This window comes from Palaemon carinicauda, chromosome 2 (genome assembly GCF_036898095.1).
Source record: "Palaemon carinicauda isolate YSFRI2023 chromosome 2, ASM3689809v2, whole genome shotgun sequence".
Taxonomy (NCBI): Eukaryota; Metazoa; Arthropoda; class Malacostraca; order Decapoda; family Palaemonidae; genus Palaemon; species Palaemon carinicauda.
Genome location: NC_090726.1, coordinates 155,948,021 through 155,956,378, shown reverse-complemented (window position 1 = coordinate 155,956,378; position 8,358 = coordinate 155,948,021). Strand labels below are relative to the sequence as shown.

At 56.5% G+C, this 8,358-nt stretch overlaps 1 pseudogene; it reads right to left on the bottom strand.

Moving 5' to 3' along the window:
• Positions 1-5,146: 5,146 nt before the first annotated feature.
• On the bottom strand, positions 5,147-5,265 carry LOC137630100 (5S ribosomal RNA; annotated as a pseudogene).
• Positions 5,266-8,358: the final 3,093 nt, after the last annotated feature.

The following is an 8,358-nucleotide window of genomic DNA, read 5'->3' as shown; positions in this document are numbered from 1 at the left end:
TGCCGACATCCATGGTTGGGACTTCCGAGAGGAACCTCTTGATCACTGCATCTCAATGCTTCAACATCGAGTTTGCCCACAAGTTCGAAACTTGGTTAGCCGTGAAATGATGGTGCTCGTGCTCGAGAGGAGGAAAGTTTCCATGGCCTTCCTGGAGATTACCTTAGACAAATTCTTGGATCGCAACAGGATGCCCAGAGATCCAAGCCAGACGACCAGCCACGAAGTGGCCCGCATGGCACACTTTGCGGCTTCCTCCTGGCTTAAGATCTCCGAAGACGAGAAAGTCACCTGCCGGGCAGAGAATTTCTCGAGAGAAAAACTCCCTGGTAAGCCCCCTCCACGGGATGGTGGAGAGGAAGGGCTAAACCAGGTTCCCCCATGATCTCGAAGTACCTCCTTTGCTGACGGCTGACAGACGCAGAGTCACCGACTCCCGCTGGGGGGAAGGGAATCGAACGATCCTGAGGAGTAGAGATGATGGGGCCTGTCTGAAAAGAACGAGAAGAATGTTGCCCAGACCTCTCTGAAGATTCTTCCTGCTCTTGCACGTGCCATGCTCTGCGTTTATGGGGTGAAGATCGTGATCTGGAAGTACGCGCTCCGGAAGACTCGCCAGGTTGCCCGTGTTGCGAAAACCCAACGGGAATCACGGTAGAAATCGCCCTGGCGCTCGCGCGATAGTAAATCGTTGGTTTGCACGCGCCCGCGCGCAGGCGCGTGGGCACGCAGTCGAAAGTGCGCGTGGCCGCGCAGGTGGGGGCGAGCACGGTTGTAAGGGCGAGCACGGTTGTAAGCGATGGCTCACTAGCGGGAATCGCGCTGGCGCTCGCGCGATGGAAAACCGTTGGTTCGCGCGCCGGCGAACATGGGTGCGCATGGCCGCGGGCGTGTGGGCGCGCGGTCGTGAGGACAAGCGCAGGCGGCCGAGAGACCGATGGCGCGTAAGCGAGCGATGGCGCGTCTTGGCGGGCGATGGCTCGTAGGCGGTCGAAGGCGCGGTGGCAAGCGATGGCGCGTTGGCGAGCGGTGGCGCGTTGGCGAGCGGTGGCGCGTAGCGACCGATCGCGTACAGGAGAGTTAACGCGTGGGTCATAGGAAACCTACGACGATTGAAGCGTTGGCGTGTTGAAAACGCTTGCGCGCAGGCGAAGAATCCCGCGGGCGTGTAGGAGATCGCTGGCGCGTAAGGAGAGCCCAGGGGTGCCTGTGAGTGCCCGTGCGCTAGCTTAGGTGTCTCCTGGGCGGTGCGGTGTGAAGTGGAAGCGTGCTGGTGCGTTGGCGCGCTGGAACTAGAACCGCGCGTGGGCGCGCTTGGCGCGAAACTTCAGAAGGGCGCTGTGAGTCCAGAAGAACCTGTGAGCGCCTGTGCGCTAGCGTAGGAACTTCATGAACTGCGTGCGACGAGGCAGGAACCAGGAGATCGTAGGAGCGTAGTTGCGTGGCCAGACGATATCGGCGAGGGTGCAGAACCAGAGAGATCGTCGGCGAGGAGGCGAAGGAATAAATTCCTTGCCTGCGCCCAGATCCGAAGATCGTGGGCGCGTGGGTGAACGTTGGCGCGTATTGCACACATCAGGAAAGGGGGGCGCAGATGCGAGCTGGCGAGCAGGTGAACGTGGAGTTCAGTGAAGAAATAATCTCCCTGCCTGCGCCCAGATCCGGAGATCGTGGGCGTGAGGGCGAACGTTGGCGCGCATTGCACACATCAGAAAAGGGCAATCAGATGTGCGCTGGCGAGCAGGCGATCGTGGGCGTTCAGGAGACCGTAGGCGCACATGGCGCGTAGCCGCACAGAAGGTCTCAGAAGAGTTGGCGATCAGGAGATATACGGCGAGACTCAGCTACAGGAGGTCGCTGGAGAGTTGATTCAGCAGAAGTCTGGTCCACAGCAGGAGAGCATTTGCGAACTACTGCGCGCGAGCGCGCAGGAGAACGACGTTGCACAGGTAAAAACCTGGCACTAAAGGGACTTACTCACATTGTGAGATAAGCCCTTTGCCCCGAAGGGACCGGTTCCCGTTTGGAAAACGGGAAGGAGTGGCGCCCACTGCGCTTCTGCGTCCAGGAACAGAAAAGGAAAACAAGATCTGGCAGGAGTCGGAGATCGCGAACGAACTGCCGACAGGAATAGCGAAGCAGCTGCAACGGTCTGTTCTCGTCGAGGAGGATCCTCTGCGGCTGAAGATGAAGACGACCACGGACAGGAGCACCATCATCAGTCCTCCGAAGAGGAGCCTCTGTTAGTGAACTCCCCCGAGGGGGAGAGACACTCGCAGGAGAGACCGTTGGATGTTCGGAGGGGGAAAATGACAAATTCGGAGGTAATTTGTATTTTTCCTAACCATACAAACCTTAGCTATTTACATTGAGTATTACTTTCGGCGTAGCTGAAATGACGAGCCATTAGATTTTAACGAGGGTTTCTACCCCTCCCTCCCTCACACACCGGTGAAATGTACCACTTCACTTAGAGGTAGGACTTGACTTGGGGGACAGGGCTGGTGGGCAAATATGTGTAAATAGCTAAGGTTTGTATGGTTAGGAAATATATACAAATTATCTCCGAATTTGTCATTTGTTCCGTAACCGAAATACAAACCACGCTATTTACATTGGGTGACTAACCCCTTAGGAGGGGTGGAAAGTCCCCAGCCATACTGGCTTTGGCTTACCCGGGGATTCAGAATCCGAGTGAGTCGCACTCGAGAAAAGGAGTCCCTGCACCTCACAAGTTCCTTGCTCCGCAAGGAAACGTGTGGCCTACATAAGTTTGTGTGTGAAGGAAGAAAGTGTGACCCGTCCTAGGCAGTTGACCTGGAGTTCCAGAAGGAACTCTGGGTTAGGACGTTCCCAATACCACCTCGTCAGGGTATGGGGGACGCGACAGTATTGACTCAATACTTGGAACACAAGGAAGCATGGTTTACCTGCCGAGGTTTGAGGTCAGCTATGCAGAGACCAGGATGCTGCTTCCCCAGTAGAGGGGACGATGAAGAAAAAAGTAAGGGACAGACATACTTCTTTTGTTCATGCAGACTAAAACCTGATAACAATGCCCTCAAACTTCTGCTACCTGTCCAAAAAGGAGCCTGAGGTTAGACCAGCTGTTGTGTAACCACCACAGAGCGATAGAAACGTATCGATACTCCTGTGGGTCACGTCCTGCAGGAAGCGGGCTGCGAAGGTAATTAGACGCTTCCAGACTCCAGCTTGTAGCACCTGCGTCACAGAGTAGCTCTACTCGAAGGCGAGGGACGTTGCGATGCATCCGACATCGTGCTGTAGGGCGACGTGACGGGGGAGGGTCTGGATTCAGGTCGAGATGAATGCCCTTGAGTCTGAGCTGAAGAGGTATACTGGCGACTCTCCCCTGTGGCCTCCCTATGCTCCCAAACCGGCACGCACGTGAGGACAAACTGTAGCTGTTCTCAAAGATAACCCCTCGATTCCTTTACTGACAAGAAGGAGAAGGTCTGAGTCATCTGATACAGAACGGAGACTCGGAATCTTGAAGGAGTCGAACCGAAGGTCCGGGACTCCAAGATTCTGAGTCTTGAAAACAACTCAGGAGCGAACCTGAATGTTGCCTTTCCCATTCTCTTGAAAGGGCGGAGTCGTACGAGCCATGAAGATTGCTTACACACTGGCCGAGGCCAGAGTGAGCAGGAGCACCGTCCCCCAAGACGGAATACGATCAGAGGCCTGACGTAATGGTTCTTGAGAAGATCTCTTAAGGGACTAAAGAGTCCGAACCATGCTCCAGGGAGGTGGTCTCACTCCGACTGGGGGCAGGGACGTTCGCAGCTTCGCACGAGCGAAGAAAGGTCCAGCGGGAAGGAAAAAGTCTATTCCTTTCAGCCTGAAGGCCAGGGAAAGGCTGAGCGATAGGCTTCACTGCCGAGAGTGGAAAAGAGTTTCCTCCCGCCGAAAAGCAATAACTCCGTTATTGCTGGAGAAGAGGCCTCAAGGGAAGAGGTATCTCTCCCACGACACCAACCACAGAAGACACTCCACTTCGTCTGGTAGACCCCTGTGGATGACTATCGCAGGTGACGTGACCTCCGCTCCGCGACTGTAGCGGGATGTCTCTTCTTGAGGAGGCGGCGTAATGTCTCCAGGCGTGAAGCCGAAGAGATGCAACGGCTCGTGAAAGATGTTGTAGTGTGGTTGTTTGAGTAGCCTGTGTCGTGGAAGAAGCTCTCCCGGGAGTTCCGTCAGGGGAAGCAGAGGGTCCGGAAATCGTTCTGCGTATAGTCACAGCGGAGCTCTCAGGGCCATCGAAAGGTTGACAGACAACCTGGTCCTGTTGAGACCCATTCTCAACAGACAACAATGGTGGGAAGACGCAGGCGTCGATGTTGTCCCATCGTCACCGGAAAGCATCTTGCCAAAGAGTCTTGGGGTCTGAGACTGGGGGGAAGAGAAGCGGAAGCTTGAAGTTCCAGGCTGTCGTGATCAGGTCCCCCAGGCCAGGACTTGCTGGTTACTATAGGCCAAAGACCCCCAGGTACTCTCTATCTGTGAGGCTCTGCTCAGATAGTCGGAGAGAACATTCCCCTGCCCGGAATGAGCGAGCCGATAGTGGTAATGAGAGGACCTCGGATTGTCTCAGTATCTCTACTGCAAGATGCAAAAGTATGAAAATGCGCCTCCCTGCTGGTTAGAATACGCCAGTACCATGAAGTCGTCGCGCACAGAGCGACTCGGCAGGATCTGTAGGATCTGTAGAGGGGCCAGACTACGGCCCCTAAGCCTGCCTGAATGATGGGGAGGTACCTTTCAGGTCCTGACCATAGGCCTGAACCGGAACATGCCCCCCCCCCTTTCTTTGACGAGTCCGAGGACAGCATCAAATGTGGGGAAAGGACAAGAATAACCACTCCCATGCACGAGGTTCCATAGGTCAACCCATTGCCGGTCTAAACGTTCCGCTGGTCCCATAGTTGCTTGGATACCACCGGAACTTGGGCCGCCTCACAGGGAACTTATCCTGAGGCGACCGTTCGGAACTAGACAGGTCAATGAGGAAAAGAGACCCAGGGAACGTTCCAAGATAAGGCTGAAAGCTCTCCTTGACTGAGAACAGGTACTGCGACTCTCCTCACCCTTGCCACAGTCAACTGAAGGGAAGGCTCGGAGAAGGAGGCAACAGCATCTGGTGTTCCCAGGCGGTCACTCATCCAAGTACTGACCATAACCAACGTTGCTTAACTTCGCTGATCAGACGAGAAGCGGTGTTTTCAACGTGGTACGGCCGTTGACTCAATATCATGGTTATATACTCCAGATGTTGAGGCAGAAGTAGAGAACGCTCCTAGCAAATTACCATGATCCCTCGCTCTTGGTAAAGACCCGGAAGCTTGTCCCGGCGTTGAATAAGGTCGAACCCGAGCCTACCGGAGTTGACCAGACCTCCAAAAAGCGAAGGAGGGGGAAGCCTGCTCCTGAGTGGCCATGAGGAAAGCAGGGAGAGTTCTCTGGAGAAAAACCTGCGATGCCGCGGCGGGATCGCCACACCGCATCTTAAGCAGGAACACCTGTAGTCTAGGCTGAATTCCAAGTGCTTCCTGGATGATGGATGGAATGGAAACTGGAAGCACCCGTCCTTCCGATCCAGGGCCTAAGGAGTCCTGCAGCCTCGTTACCAGTTTGATCGACTCTGCTGTTCCACGCTGGACGAAGCTTGTTCGACAAACTTGATCAGAGCTGAGAGGTCGACGACGGAACTCCCGTCTCAGATGCTTTCCTACGAGAAAGGACCGACTGAAGAAGCCGGGGGGTGAAGCCGTCGACGACCCTAGGGAGGACCTTCTCCTAAGGCATGGATCCTTCTGCCCAAACGGGTAAACCTCTTGCCGACCCCATGGCATAGAGGCTCAGTGACACTGGATTCGCTGACAGTGACAGAGAGATGGTAAGAGCGAGGCGCGATATCCTTGGCTGATCATGGAGATCGTGCAGGAATCGGCATCGGGAAGCTGTTATCCGGACAAGTAACCTTAGGCATCCCCCCAGCGTGAGACCTGCAAGGGGGGGTTGCCAATCCTAGAGTGTGTGAACTCTGCCGCTCCCTCTAGGATTATGCCTCCCCGGAAGAGCCTCCCGTGCTACCTGTCCCTGACAGGAGGGGACTGCTATTGTACACCTTGTCTTAGCTGCTGTAGCCGGTCCGATAACTAGAGGCGTCGGAGGCCTGCAGGGTCTGGAAGAAAGCGCCTTGGAGGAGTGAAAACGGAAGTCGACTTCCTCCGTACAACAGCTGTCCATGTCTCTGTCCTTGGGCTCAAACAAGCTCTTCCCAAGGATGGAAGAGTGTCTGAGCTTGTCGACATCCACGGATGAGACACCCGAGAGGAAGCCCTCGGTCACTGCGTCTAGATGCTCCAACATCGAGTTTGCCCGCAAGTTCGAAACTTAGCGACGGAACGCCAAGGTGCTTGAGCCCGAGAGGAAGAAAGTACCCATGATCTTCCTGGAGCTTCCTTGTACAAAACCTCGGGTCGCAACCGAGGAGGGAAATGACCTGGTAAGCCCCTTCCACGAGATGGAAAAGAGGATGGGCTAAACCAGTCACCCCTTGCCCGACGGAGAAATCTCGAACGGAAAGCTCCCTGGCAAGACCCTTCCAGGAAATGACGAGGAGGAAGGGCTAACCCAGGGTCTGGAAAGAAGAATGTTGCTCAGACCTCCCTCAAGATTCTTCCTGCTCTTGCACGTGCCATGCTCTGCGTTTATGGGGTAAAGACCGTGTTCTGGAAATACGCGCCAGGCTGGCCGTGTTGCGAAACCCTGACGGGAATCGCGGTCGCAATCGCCCTGGCGCTCGCGCGATGGTAAATCAATGGTTCGCGCGTGGCCGAACGTAGAAGCGCCCGTGCGCGGGCACGCAGGAGGGCAGACGAAAATGCGCGAGGGAGCGCAGAAGGAGGGCGAGCGTGGTAGGAAGGGCGAGAGCTGGAGGTCGGAATCCGATAGTTCACAGGCAAGCAATGACCCGTAGGCAAGCAGTGGCTACTGCAGGAATCGAGCCGGCGCTCGCGCGATGGGACACCGTCGGTTCGCGGGATGGGACACCGTTGGTTCGCGCGATAGGACAAGCGATGGCCCGTAGGCGAGTGAAGGCATGTTGGCAAGCGACGGCGCGTTGGCGAGCTGTGGTGCGTTAACAAAACGCTAGCGCGCAGGCGAAGAATCGCGCGGGCGCGTAAGAGATCGCTGACGCGTAAAAGACTAGGGATGGTTAGCCCGCATCGCGCTACTCAGAAGGCGCGCAGGTGCATCAGGAAGGTGAGCGCTGATGCGAGCTGTCAATCAGGCGATCCTGGACGGTCAGGAAAAACTGTTGGCGCCCATTGGTGCGTGGCAGAAAAGGGCGCGCAGATGTGCGCTGGTGATTGAAGAAAGCTGGCGCAAAGAAGGACAGAAGTAAGGTGAGCGCTGGCGAGCAGGAGGAAGATCTACGGCAAGACTCAGCTACCGGAGATCGTGGTCCACAGCAGGCGAGCGCTAGATCGCTACTGATGGTGTCCAGGGGACCTTAACGCGTGGAAGATCGATGGCGATCGTTGACGCGCAGGAGATCGCTGACGAGCAGGCGAAAGTTGACGCGCAGGAGATCGCTGACGAGCAGGCGAACGTTGACGCGTCTGTGGTCACTGGCGAGCTAGTGATCGCTGGCGAGCAGAAGGGCGACGCGTGGAATCCTGTGCGTACAGTAGCTTAGAAGCACGCGTAGGCGACCGCGAGCGTTGCTGCGCTGGAGCAGCCTGACGAGCCGGATCGCGAGGAGAAGAAGAGTCCTTGTCCAAGACCTGAACCGAAGTTCTAGGTCGTGTGGGTGAACGTGGGCGCACAGGGCGCGTATCAGGAACTGGAAGCGCAGGTGCGCTCTGACGGGCAGGAGATCTAGAGCGCTCAGGAGACCGATGGCGCGCAGGGCGCACAACAGGAACAGCTGGCGAGCAGTGGGGCGATGATCATCAGGAGAGCGCTGACGAACAGGAGAGCGCTGGCGAACAGGAGAGCGCTAGCGATCAGGAGAACGCTGACGAGCAGGAGAGCGTCTGTGCGCTAACACTGCAGAAGGGCGCGCAGGGGAACCCTGACACGCAAGGGAAGCTCCCCGTGGGAGGCAACCCTTAGCCCCGAAGGGACCGTTGCCCGTCGGATGACGAGGTCAGACTGCTGTCCAGCTGCACCAGGGGCGGAAAGTCAGGAAGGCGTTGGAGATCGATCCCCGGAGAGATCTAAGGAGGTAGGAGCTGCAGGCTGCATACGAAGAAGATTCAAAAAGGCGCCGCTTAGCCCCCTTAGAGGGAGACGGGAGGCCCTTACGACGTAGCGGATGGTGAGCCT